Genomic DNA, 15,094 nt, shown 5'->3' with positions numbered 1-15,094 from the left:
TCTCTTACAAACGCACGAGTATAACACACATATAACTGTTACATATCGGTGATCAATCATTAATATTATTAAATTTATACTTGAACGAAAGAGTCCAATTATTATTATAAGAAAAAACTCGCACTTTTTTACCATTAATAAATTAAAGTAATTATTATAATTTCTGTCCTATATATTTTTTTTTAATATTACACATATTATTATAATAATATTGTAAATTTTACGATAAAGACATTTTAATGGACGACGTCAGACGTAACAATATATTCCTTAATTGGACGTTGTGGAATAATGTGTTATAATAATTATTTACACTGTTCGACGTTCGTTTTTAAAATAATGAGAACATTATATAAATATGTTTTATTATATTTTATTCGTCAATGAACCTACGTATTCTTGCATGAGCTGATTAAATTTTAAGCTATATAGTGTAATAGTACAAAGTGATAACCTATCGGATACGAAATCATTTTAATATTACCACATCGTTATGAAATCGCATTCACAAATTATTATAACACATTCATGCATTATAAAATAAATACATATATATACATTATATACGTTTATGAACGTAAAATTCCGGACGATAACCAACTCTAAATTAAGTACCTATTATCTAGCTATTGTATGCAGAGACGAACGAGCGTATCAGTGCCGTGCGTTTTGATGGTGTGATCGAAATTGGATGATGTCTGTGATAAACCGTGATTATAATATTGCAATATTATCAATCGACGGCCGTGGAGTAACAGGTATGTGCCACGGTTGACATGATATAAAAATACGATCTGGCACAACGCAACGTCCCAAATATTAATAAGACATTGATTATCACGTAAAGCTATCGGATCAGTAATACATTATATTATATACATGGTGATAGTGATTCTCCAAATATGCTCAACTCCATTATTTAATTTAATAATGAATTTATTCAAATTCTGATTTTTGGAATTTTTTCACAATACTTTCAAATTCTTGATATTTTTTTTACTACTTACCCTGTGTCGATATAAACTTTTATTTTTCAAATAAGAACCCCTTTTAACCGTAATTTATTTAATCGATATTTTTTTATAAACTAGGGATAAATAGAAAAAAAATCCTTAAAATTGATTACAAAAAAATATAAAATAGATATAATATTGGATCTAGTGTTAAATATAGATACATCGACTACTTTTAAAAAATTATGAATTTTGATAAATTAATTTTAATTACTAATATTTTATCATAACCTTTCAAACTTACTATCATACATTTATAGTACACAAAATTAAATAACTCTAAAACTATTCGTTCAAATTTTTCGTTCTAATTTGAAAGATATAAATTAATCTAACTTACTCTTGTATTTCTACAGAATACTAAAATACAATTCAAACAAATCTCAATAATTAAAAATATGTTTAAAAATACCAAAAATCTGATTTTGAATTATTATTTAAGTGATAATAATTATTATCACTCTGTATAAAAAATTGTTTTTTTATTGTTTTCGGCATTATTATACGTCATATAAGATATAATCGGTGTATGTAGTTTAAAAAAAATGGTAATTGTATATTGTGCATTTACAAAACAAAACAAAAAAAAATATTTCTGTTATTTATAATCGGATATTGACTCGTCGAATAGAAAAAGTTAAGTGGACGTTTTTATAATATTATTTCGTGTTCTAGAACGATTAAGTACCTACTACCTACACACAAATCTTATATGCATTCCACGTATTTCGTTCATCATTATTGGTTTTATATTGTATACTATACGAAATCTCAAATAATTATTATGTCAGAATAGTTACATATTATATTATATTATACTAAATACCAAGGTCTATCAATGAATTACCAAGGTTTGATTTTCTATTTTGATCCAAGCTGTGCCATAGTACATTATACTTAACCTGAGTATAGTTTTAAAAAAATTATACTGTTTAATATTCATCCGATTGTACTTTTGTTTTCACTCAGGTGCGATGTTCTGAATCTGGATTTGAACAGTGCTTGAATTATATACTATAGAACCCATTGTATTGTATAGATAAAAGTAGTACTTAAAGTTAATTGAGAAATAGTTTTTTGCATCATGGATTCCAAGTATAAAGTTGAATGTAATGTATAAAATATTATTAAACCTTTTAAATGTTAGTTTTATTTTCTAAAATTTGTTCTATCTTTGCTAATTTACATTTATTATATTATTATGCACATTCTTTTTATGTTACTCATTATATTATAATACACATTCTTTTTATATTGCTCATAAATCATAGATTAATTTGGGAGGTTAAAAAGAAAGAGAAAAAATAAACAGATAACGAATTCACACTTTTTGTTTTTCAGATTTTTGTGTAGAATAGTATAATTATTATTAGTTTTAAAATCAATTAAATTATTTTTTTTCGTAATTTTTTTATTTAATATGAAATATAAAGTAAAAATATCTATAAGTCTAAAAAAAAATATTTTTATTGTTGTTTTTTATATTTTTTATTGATATTTTCAATATATTTTCAGGGTATAGTTAGGAGTATCCTGAATACTTTAAGATTATTTGAGTAGGTATTTTATATTAAGGGTACGCCATCTTATTCATATAAAAACATAATTCATCACAGTTTTTACGAAGTCAATAATAACGATCTTAAAACTTAATCCGTTTTGATTATTTTTATGCTTGAAAACCTACATAATTTAAGTGTGTTTTCTTTTATTTGGTAATACGATAATGTAGACAGATGATAAGACATTTTTTAAGTATTGTGCATACAAATATTAAAAATTTGATAAAATAATGACGATGCACATTACAGTGCATATTGTAGCACACTTTATTAGTGTTATAGCTATAACAAGTCCAAGCCAAGTAATGACTAATGACGTACAACGCAGCAATATTGTCGATAAATAAGCTATTATTAAAAGACCGAATAAATGAATCGATGACCAAAACCGAATTTTATCATCAAAAGAAGTATAATATTCTCAATTTAATAATAATAATAATCGTTCGGGATTTTTGATTTTTGAAGATAACATTGTAACGACGTTATCGTGTGGCGAGTGGAGAACTAATGTAGTAATGTATGTTCCGATTTCTGGTGTTTATTTTAAACGCGGCAAAACTTTGCAACATGTGTGCAACGCAAAGCAGGTATTCCGATCGCCGATGGAGTCTTCTGTATCGTATATTCATTCAGATGAAGATATGCGATTATAGTGTACACATTTTGACAATTTAATGAACGGCCCAAATAATAATTTAAGAATACGATCGCGGTGATAACTTATTTACAAAACGTCTACAAATTCACTATATTATAAAAGCTGACCTTTGAATTTCATGTATTATCATTCATAAATGCAACTTAGTAGCCAAAAGTCAAGAACGCGATACCCGTTCGACCGTTATCGTCCATTATCAATATGAAAAACTGTATAGATTCATACTATCAAACAATAAGAAATAGGTACCAAAATAATATAAAGATAATCAATTTTTTTTTTTTTTTTTTTTTTAATCATTTTAGAAATAATAGTTAACTGCATTATATTAAAATACGCTTAAAAGCACTGAATCCAGGAATCTAGCACGCTCGTTCAGCGAGCTTTCCCGACTTGTTGATAAAATATTTTCTATAACGAAGAAGTCTCAGCATTTTACGTTTTAATAATATTTAACCAAACTTCTAACGTCAGCGTTTTCTTCATTACATAATGTGTTGCTATCATTGCTATTGAATTTCTTTTATAATTTCATAGTAAGGTATTTAATATTTCCCCCCTCCACCACCTGAAAATATTTCTTATACATACGCTACGAACCCTCTATTTAAGGACAATTAATTTGTTTATTCATAATATTAATTATAATAATGAGACAGTAGTAAAAATAACAATATTTACGGAACGAACTCAATTTATTACTGCAGTACCATTGATTATAAGCACCGCATATATATAATAATATATAGATATACCAATTCCAGATACTTAAATGATATACGTGCCTATCTACAATGTGTCTCGCACCGAGGGGTTTCGCGTTCGAAAACGTCATTTCGTATAATAATAATATGATATCTAACATACACTGAACATGCACTTCACTTCGGCTCTGCTGCCATCGTCATTAGGTACAATGTAACTGTATATTATGAAAAATATTATAAGCTTGACGACGTCAAACACTTATAAAAGAGATAAATAATAATATAATATATAATAATTGTCGTAGAGAGAAAGTATACCATATAGCGCGGTAGGCCTTGAAAGTTGGAAGACGTCGTCATCGTCGTTTTAGAATCTTTTATTTCCAAAATTGAATTCCTAAGCGGCATGTATATCGTATAATACATGTATATACATCGTATAAAATTAATATCGAATCAATTTTAACGGTGAGAACTATATACAAGAAACTAAAATGCTTACACCAAAAATCTACTACATAATGGATCACAGAATTGTCTAGAATTGTCGTATAATTTAGCACAAGAAAACCAAAGTTTGTAATAAAATATTTTAATTTTACTTGTTGATATTAGGTTTTTCTAATTTCAATTTATATAGCAGGTATATTGATTTTATAATTTTATGATTTATATAATATTATTGCATAGATTAAAATCTTTTTTCTGATTTGTAGTTTTATTTTAACTGTTATTTTTTTCAATTTAATGTATACTCTTTTACTTTTTTATGGTTTTAATTGAAATTTCTAGTTTCTACTTGTGAGATATACATACAGCTCGTACCCCATGCAATATCATTTTCTGCGTGTTCCATATACATGTCATTAGGTACTCGTGGATGTAAAACTTTCCTAAGAAAACGTAATAATTGCCTGTACGAATAAACAATATTATTGGCCTGTTGGGAGTTGGTTATTGCTGAATTTCAATTTTAAATTACATTTTTTTTTAAATTTTAAATCAATTTTTATAAAATAATTATTATTTTGATATAATTATTATAGTTTATTAATTCTGGTTTTTTCCAAATATTTTAAAACGATTTAGAGTATGATGATAATTACTTTTAATTTTATCGATAATTTTAACGATTTTTAAAGAAATTATTTAAAATCGATTATGAAATTATTTCAAACCTCGAAGAAAACATGATTGCACACTTATTGTCTCATTCTATATATATGTTATAATATTTAGACGCTCGAATTATATTATATTCTATACATTTGTATAAAATTAAATGCGGATGCTATAGATACATCACATGTGTACAATCACTACGTCATATATTGTGTGTACTTGAACTATATATATATTATATTTACATACATCCATGTATACTAAGTGTATTATAAATTATAATATAAAATATTATGAAGCTATGCGATCGCGCGCCCGGGAGGTCTCGTAGATTCGGGTCGTCGAACGGGCTTTGACGAAATCTGAGGCGGCCGCCGCCGCCCGCGGAGAAAGAAACCACTCCGACCCGAAAACGAAAAAAAAAATAATAACAACCGTTGCGATGTCCAAAAGTGTCGTCAAATCCGCAGGCGTAATAATAATTATTATATTTTATTATAGTTACCTACTTACAAGTTGAATTATATAATATGGTCAATACGGGCGTAAGATTATAATATTATCATCTATAGTATGCCGGAATTTGAATTCAATTTTTGGTAGAGAAGTTGGCGCTGTAGAAAAGACGAAAGCAACAACAAGGCATATCCAATTAAAATTTTTTTTTAGGATAAATTTAAAGCTTTCCGGATATGTTTGTGTTGGGTTAAAAAATAAACCAGATATTTGTACAATATTATGTCAATTTATTGTTGTTCCTCCTCTTAAATTGTACAAGTACAAGTGGTAAGGGGGTAAAGTATCATCTCTAAATAAATATACCAACAATACAAATATTCTAAAAATAAAGAAGGAATTCAATATATACATTTACATTTAATATTATATACAATATACATTTATAAGATAAAAATATTTTTTTTCTCAAATTAGTGTACCTATATAAATATATTTATTTGATGTTTCTCCTTTTACATAATATATTAACATATTATCGAAGTTATCATATTATCCATATTATAAAAATAACCCATTAATATTCACATTATTCTTTTCAGGCGAGTCAGAACACCATTTTTAATAAACTTTTACCTACTAATCCTACTATACGTACTATTCAACAACATAGGTAGTGGATATCTATGATTTGTTTTCAAACCATAAAATAAGTTTTAAGTTTTGGGTAAAATCAAACAAATTAGGTTATGCTTTCCATTTTGGTGAAAAAATTATTTTGTCTAAACCGATTATACGTGCTTATAAAATAATAATAATATTACTAAGTGAGCAATGTACTTATCTACAGAGCGCGTGCCTCTGATATTCGATATCATGAAACACTGGCGTATGGCATGCAATTACATATATAGGTATGATGGTATGCTATAGGTTACTATAATTTTTATAGTCACACATTGAAATGGTTTTGTTTCATCTTCTGAACTATTTCAAAACAGTATACTATAGTCTATAAGTATAATGCGTACTATGGCAGTTTTTACCTACAATTTCGGTTTATATAAACTAGCGCTACACGACTAACTGTGGAACATAACGTCATTTGAGGGAGTCATACTGCGTTATAATCGTACTAGGTTAGCTTCCCTAACCCTATTCTCTGAATGCATATAATAATATGTGTCATAGGCCCGCATCAAGAATACAATACGGTAGTTTAACATATATTAATCGTGTAAAACAAATAATAATGTGTCAATTGGCGATCGTGTGCGTTTGAATTATGTTTGTGCATAATGAACATAAACATATGGAAGATAAAATATTATATGACTTCTATGGTGTGGCTCAAATAGATGGCCCAATAAACAAAAAAATATTATATTGATAGTTTAATTAACTAATACACGCGAGTGGTAGGTACTAGGAAGGCAGCACTCGTTTGTTTATTTCTCAAAAAAAAAAACGTTTTAAGTTCACTTTTAACACTGCACTCGTCATTCGGTTATAATACACCATGACGTCATTACACACTTGAACGATCTTGTTTAATTTTTCAATCATTTATTTATTTTTCTATTAGAATAACGCGCCACTGATGCTCAGCCACCGTCAAATGCTAAGCCACTGCCACCATCAGTATTAACATCCCTTTTATGTATTATATATTATGCATCGGCGGGGAGGTCGTTAAGCGCGCGTGTGCTTGAATAACTAATTTCTAAACATCGAAAAATTCAACACCACCATGCCAATAATGCCATATCATAAAATGCATGACCAGCGGTCGTGAAAGTACACTTATGTATTGTATATCTCAAGACCCTAGCAAAATCGCAAAACGATTTGGCTTTTTATTTTTGCGGGTATATGTGCATTAGTGGCATAGGGGAGAAACTCGATAGCTCTATAAGGTGAAATCCTCCTTAAACACTGCAGAAATTGAATTATTAAAATAGTAATGGTAGAAACTAATAAAAAATATAATATATTGTTATTATTATTTTATTGTATATTTAAAAAAAAAATTTTGTCAGTTATTATTTTTTTTTTTTAGTGTCATAATAAAAACCGTGCCCCCCCCCCCAACTTAGACATACCTGGGGGAAGGGGATCGGTTCAAATATAATACTGATATATATATGGATAAGAGTAGTATACGTACCTGGATAAGTTCGCGATTACCCACGTATGGTGTAATAAAACTTTGATATAAAAATTAATATAAAGCATACACAATGGCACGATGACAAAGATGACTTGAATAAAAGTTTAAAATTCGAAAACGTACGTTTAAACAGAGGTAAACCATTATACTTTATTATCATTGATATCCGATGTCTATACGATAAGTCCAAATTATACAATAAATATAGGTTTTCACAATCTTCCGGTCTTCGTATAATACTAGCACCACACGCATATTGACGATTAATACGGTTTTTATCACGTATATGCGTATTCGTGTGTAATATAAGCCGTAGGGGAAGAAGTCACGTGTCGGCAGGTGCTCGACAGTGAGTTGTTTATGAAAACTCTACCTATGAAAACATATTATTCTATAAATATATATTATGCATATACAAACGACACGTGGACGTACATAAATACTATAAAATAACGTGCTTATAATTCGCGCCTCGGAGTTTCGGCGAATCGAATCGCGCAATAATAATATATTTTAATACTTACGTACATAGCTGCATCTGCAGATATACGTAGACGGGCAGCTGGACGTGTATAATCGTCGTAAATCGCAGTTGACCGTCGCACGCGCGGCTCGTGCCACTATAATATATTATTATTATAATGTATAACCTCCGCAGGCGGCGATCGTGCGCTGGAGAAACGGCTGGAGAGTGTGAAATATATTACGGCGGTGGCGGTGGCGAGACCTTTTATACGAATTTTTTGGATGGTCATAAAAAAGAGAGGTAAATACAAACGCATTTAATGCCCGAACGTGTGTATATACGTGACGGCGCATCGGGTGCCTGATGTAATATTATATTACCGTTTAACAGTTGTAGGTACTCTATATAAATATAAAACATGTACATATACGGCAATGATTGATAATAGTAATAATAATAATTTGACGGTGAAATTCATTTTTCAACTCCTTCCTACTCACTGTTGCTGCCGATGCGACAATAATATGCGGCGATAGGCTGTATAATATATTACATCGTGTTATAGATCTCATACTTGTAAATCGGCTCTGCCTATATATAAATAAAACTATGCATCGCGAGCTGAGGAAAAGGATACAATCAAGTGATTCAGTGCACGAAGAAGGCTGTTTTTAGGTCCATGTCTCGACCAAATTTGGTGATAATGGGTCCGAGGTGGTTGGATGCGTATTGCGTAAGACTGTAGATTAGTGAGTTTGAGGTATTAAACTATAGTAACCGATAAAAATATACAACATTTAACTTTTGCTAGTGGTGAGTGTCATTAATGCATATAATTGCTTACATTGCCGGTAAATATTTTATTTTTATTAAAAACATATATTATAAAAATAAATATATATGTTTATTATGTATTATTCACTAATCACATACACTAATTGTGCCCTTAAAGTATGGATTGTTTATTTCAACTAAAGGAAAAAACATTTAACTTAGAGTACAATCTATAAAAAATGTATAGGAAATTCGTATGATATCATTATTTTTTTAATTATGTAAGTATAAGACATAATATATACATTAACGTCTCTCGAGCGAGACGAGCCAACACTGCAATAATGATACATATTATGTACATATTATACTCGTACGCTCTTATAGATCCGAACCCTCGATCGAACGGCAATGACGTTTACGTTATTATTATCATTATGATCATAATCATTAAATCGCTGGATAAGCTACCTCGTATGCACACAGCACAATAACACTCGTCGTGTACACACCCGTGTATAATATACGACAGTTATTGAATAATGAAAAAAAAAGATCGACAAGGAAATCCACACTCAACAATGCGTCGCGATGTTATAAATAAAATATGTTATTAAGGGGGTGCCGCGTGGCTTGACGGTTATTGGCAATATTTTAGGGCTCGAGTACGGCCTTTACATTTATAATATATAAATCGATCGCGGTTATTGAAATACACGCACATCTCGCTCTATATTTTGGCTCTTACGTGCCACCGTCATCGTCATCGTCGGCATTTTACAAAGGCTGAAAGGCATCATAAAAATAATTGTAAATAATGAAATAATAATTCGTATCATCTAAGCCGCAAGCCAGAAATTATATAATTGTATTATATATTTATATTGTTATTTATTACACTATATTGTCGATCGCAAATGTATTATAATATTTGTTTTGGGTAATAAATCAAAAGGTTAAACTCTAATATAATACTAACTTAGTGAATTTGTAGCTTAGTGTGATATAACTGGCTTATTTTTAAAAGTTGATAGATGTAAGATAATAGATTTGTATTGAAATGTTATAAAATTTAATTATCAGTTTGATGGTAAACTACTACTGTCTAGCTTAACTATTATCAAGTTTTGTCGTCGTCCCATCTTTAGACTTTGGCCTCTGACTCTCAGAAAAAACAATTAATACGTATTTTTGGATTTAAATTTCACTTTTCACCTTGTCTAATGATATTGTTTTGAACTATATGCCTTCATTTAGTTGAATATGGATTGATAATTTGGTTTGCGTATGCTAAAATAAATATACAACTAAATCAAAATAGATTTCTGAATTTTATCAGATTCATTATCTGAATTGAAAGGTGTTCAATTAATAATCATAATTATGAATTAACTGATTGAGGGTAAGATTAATAGCCCTAAACTTAAAGTTCTTAAAAAGATATATTTTGAATATGTAATGTACTAATGTATATACTATACACAATATACTTTCATGATATAAATGTAAAATCCGTTAGCCATTTGTATATTAAAGAATAAATAACAACACTTTTGATAAAAAAATAATATAATCTTGTTAGGTACGCATTCCTGTAGTGGTGCAGTATTGAGGCACTCGCGGGTATACTGTATTACAATTAATACTTTATCTATTTGATCAATTTACTCGTACATACAAATTTAATTCTGTGCATAACGAATATATAAGAAAAAATGATATAACTGTATACATTAAGTAAATTAAGTTAAAATTTTGATTATCTTCAAGTAATACCTCAATATATTTAATTATATTATGAAAATTGAATATGGCTTTTTAATTTATGATTTCAAAACTTGAAATTTGATTTCATTGTCATTTTAGCCAGAAGCAAATTAACCAGATTGCTAATTATTCGTAATATACTGAAGAATAAAAACATAGTGATAAAAATATAAAAATACAAAAATTATTTTATCAACAATATTATACTACGTATTTAAAAAAATCATAATGTATGGTAAAAATTGTATCTATTTCTATTATACTTATCTAAACTTTATTATGATTTTACCATAACTTTTATTAGGTAGCGTATGTGATATAGCTGTGTGCTCAAGCTATATTATATCGCTATGAATTTATCAACTAACATAATGTGGTATTCTATATTTTTATATTAATCATAAATTGTAACTGCGGGTCGCGGGTCCCAGGGTAACGGGTATCCTCATTTAGTAGCGCTTCGTCACCGATTTGTATTATTCATGTTTGAGCTAGTGTGTTTAGTGTGTTATAATTTGTTTTGCTATTTTTATTATTGTACTGTAATAAGCATCTTTAGGTATTATTTTATATTGTAGAAGAATTATTGATATTATTTATAAATAAAAACTCATTTGTGTATTATATTAATTAACTATAAATAAATTAGAATTCATTAATAAATTAAAAGTAAAACCGTTTTCAAAATATTTAATCTTAGGATAATGTGTTATATATTGTATTATGATAAAATGATAATGCCCATACTTCAGAGCCAGTATTCACCACTAATGCTAACATTTTATAGAATTTAAAGTATTGAAAAAAACATAATAGGTCTAAAAGGAGCGACGAGAAAAATGTTTTGGCATTAAAAAAATGGCGTATATACCTAATAATATTTACACAATGGGTTTCTCATTCATCATCAAGCAAGCAACAGCAGCAGTGGGTATATATGCATTATTAAATGCATCTGCAATGCGTTTTCTAAAACAATATCACCGGCTGTTGAGTACTGCTCAACTGCCAAAACTTTATAACCACGCTGCGGTATCGGTATGGCTCATATATGTATAAATTATGCATAAATAATAAATAATAATACACGTTTTGAAATTCGTTTGATGTCCGTGTCAATTATATTGTCCCACGCGACGTGTTCTCGATGTCTAGTCGCCATTTATTAATAATAAATAAACATTTGATAAAAATTAAAATATAATCATGATGAACGGAAGGTAGACAGGAATATACATATTTAAGACAAACGAATTATTCATAAACAAGCGTCTGCAGACATCCTATAGGCGTACCGTGACTGATTATTCGCGCGAATAATTTCGTATAGCAGTAAAAATTAGCGGTTATATACAGTGTGATTCGCCAAGTATTCCACCCTTTTTCTTTAATAACATAACTATTCAAAGTCTGATTTAAGATTTTTTAAATATACTTAAATTTTACACTTTCAAGATCTCGAAATGTGTGAAACACAACTATCTAGTATCTATATTTACCTTACACTTAAGTCGAAATAATTTCAAACAATCTTTACGCTGTGGTTCGGCCAACGAAGCGATTATGCTAACACAGGTCTCAACAAAACTCGTTTAAGTCTCCCCAATTCAATTTCTAATGTTTTCGGATTTGCGATTATCTGACATTAGTTGTTAGTGACATTTTTTTGTCGATAATATTATGCGGGGCTCGAGTTCTCCCGGATAAATATTATGTAGGCCATTCGGGCCTACGGGCAGTTTCGACAGACGCGCCCGCGAAACGCGCGCCTAGCCGTTATTCCCACCGACCGAACGTCACACCGCGGGCAAGTAAGCGTGCACACACGACACGGACTGCGGCGGTCCACGTATGATGTATATTGTATGTTTTATGTATACATCATCATTGTCATTGTGATTTTCAACACACGCACGTACGCGCCGCCTCGAGATGCGGGTCATACGATATTATTAATAAATAAAAAAATAATAAGGCTTATGAGGGTAGTGGGCACGCGTCTCGTCAGCGCCGCAGTGGCAATCGCTCATTTTCTACTCGACTTAGTACACATCACGGTACAGTATTATTAACATTATATTTTGTATACATATAGTTTATCATAATATATTATTGTACTTTTATATAATATGTGCATCTTGTTCACGGTTTATGCAATCGCTGCCCCCATGACATAATATCCATTCAGCGGCGGCGGCGGTTCATCGATCGGACCACATTATTATTCTTATATCATTGAATAAATAATTATAATTCATAATATCATATTATTTTATATGCACACGGGTGACATAAATCGGGATCGTTTGAGAACTCTTATCCGCGATAAATCTCTCGGTTGGAGAGTAAGAGAAACCAACTAACCCTCCTCGACCCACCGCGATGATCATATGCCGGTCTGTAGAGGGTGAAGGTTTACAGAACCAGTACCAATCATATATTAAAATAACACAACGAGTCTTCCAAAAATCTCGGACCGTATACTCAGAATTGAAACGTTAATATGACACAAAATATACGGCGCCTATTATAATAATATATTTTGTCGATAGGACGTCGGAATGTCGGACCGGAAACACGACGGTCGTAACGGATGTGTATATGCAACTATAATATTATATGAACGACGGTAATATAATGTATAATATTATATACATATCCAAAAGGCAAAAACCATAAATGGACACGTTTCTTCATCTGTCGCCTTTGGCGGCACTCTTTTTTCATCTTACATTTCTATATATGATTTACTCGCCACCACAATATGTAAGCCTGACCGTTCCATTTTAAAATTATGTGTTATTTTAACATTCTTGTGTAGTCTGAGTTTGTGGACATCGGTGGGATGACCTATATATTAGTTAAACTTAAATGGCTTATCCTATTGACGCAAAATACGTTTATTATTGGTCCATATGGCCGTATATAGTACACAGAAAAAATAAAACCAATCTTAAATATTATAATTACCTATACTCGTATGTATTATGTATATAATAAAAAAAATGTGGAAAACATAAATTGTATTATTTATTCAAATTTTTGATAACTTTATCAGCAGCATCAGATACTTGCATATTTTAAAACGCAGATAAAAGATAAGATGGCATTTCAAATAATACGGGGCTGCAGGACCGATAATAATTATTATGGACATAATAAATTCTTATCGAAAATACCTCCGTATATACAGCTACAATCTTTTGGCTTCAAGTGGTTTCGGTCACAAGGGTTAGACCTTGGGGTTTGTGGAAGGATATGAACACATTATGACTTGAAGATTGTGGCATTTGGACTCAAGGACGACGATATGATAATTTTCTTAGTTATAGTTCAGTAATTTTAACTGTGGCTCGAAGTCTGTGAGCGTATAACACTCTCGACTACAAGAGCAGATAAAAGGTGACAAGGGGTAGTTCTATCCTTAGTTACTATTTTAAAGATAACTTTTTAGTTTCTCTTTTATTAGTTAATATGTTAAAAAAATATATATATATTTTAGTTTTTATTAATTTTACAGGACACTTACGATATTTATTAATATGTATTATATAATACTATACATGATTAATCATTTTTTTAAAGCTAGATAATATGAATCTAAATTATATAAATTATATAACTTTTATATAGGTGTATTATTTTGTCTATACTCTATAGCTTCTCCTTTTTTTTATATATATTCTTAGATTTACTACTGCTCTCAACCAGGTAGATCATAGCAAAAAACGCTACCACGGGAAAGGTTATTGGAAACCAAGTTCTCGAGACTCATTAGCCTGCAACTACAACACACGTTATATACTATAATATAATATTATGCTACCTATATACGAAGTAGATTTATTTCTCATTTATTAAAAAATACCATGATATTATTATTGTTCGTATGAAAATGTGTAAAAGAACGTGAGGGGTATCCAAAAAGCCACGGGGTGCAGTGGATCCGTCTCGAAACTTGCCCGCAACGCGACTTTGCCCGGCGGGTGTACAGTAATGTATTTCGAAATACAATTACACACAATATTTAATAACCTCTCTCTTAGAAAAATCACAGCAAGCCACGGTTCAGACTGTTGATAATTTCTGTACCCTCACTAATTTTAGCAGGGAAGGATTAACCATTAGGCTCAGTGCCTAGGGCCTATACGAAAAGAACAGGGTATACTATTTAAGACGATGTTATTTCTGATATAATCTTCATGGTTACAAACCAAAAAAAAAAATCATTTATAAACAGAATTTGTGTTATAAAAATTATAGAACTCACTATGTTACTTTATTATATTTTAAGGGTCAAGTACTCAAGTGTATCTATCGTTAATGATAAGATCATTGTAATGAATGTATTATGATGTATTTTAATACACAATAGTATACTTACAATGAAAAACTA

General features: G+C 29.9%; 1 long non-coding RNA gene across 2 annotated transcripts in view; it reads right to left on the bottom strand.

Annotated features, from left to right (window-relative positions):
- The window catches only part of LOC114128991 (uncharacterized), a 165,945-nt gene that overhangs the window by 39,645 nt on the left and 111,206 nt on the right, over positions 1–15,094 (bottom strand). The window contains exon 1 of one of the 2 annotated variants that reach the window (XR_007603371.1): positions 8,216–8,362. The exons of the other annotated variant lie outside the window; for it this stretch is intronic. This is a non-coding gene — a long non-coding RNA (uncharacterized LOC114128991). Of the gene's footprint in view, positions 1–8,215; positions 8,363–15,094 lie in introns of those variants that run through there. 2 annotated transcript variants of the gene reach the window in all.

This window comes from Aphis gossypii, chromosome 1 (assembly GCF_020184175.1).
Source record: "Aphis gossypii isolate Hap1 chromosome 1, ASM2018417v2, whole genome shotgun sequence".
NCBI classification, from domain to species: domain Eukaryota; kingdom Metazoa; phylum Arthropoda; class Insecta; order Hemiptera; family Aphididae; genus Aphis; species Aphis gossypii.
Note: the sequence above shows the minus strand (reverse complement) of the source record. Positions and strands in the feature narration are given on the sequence as shown.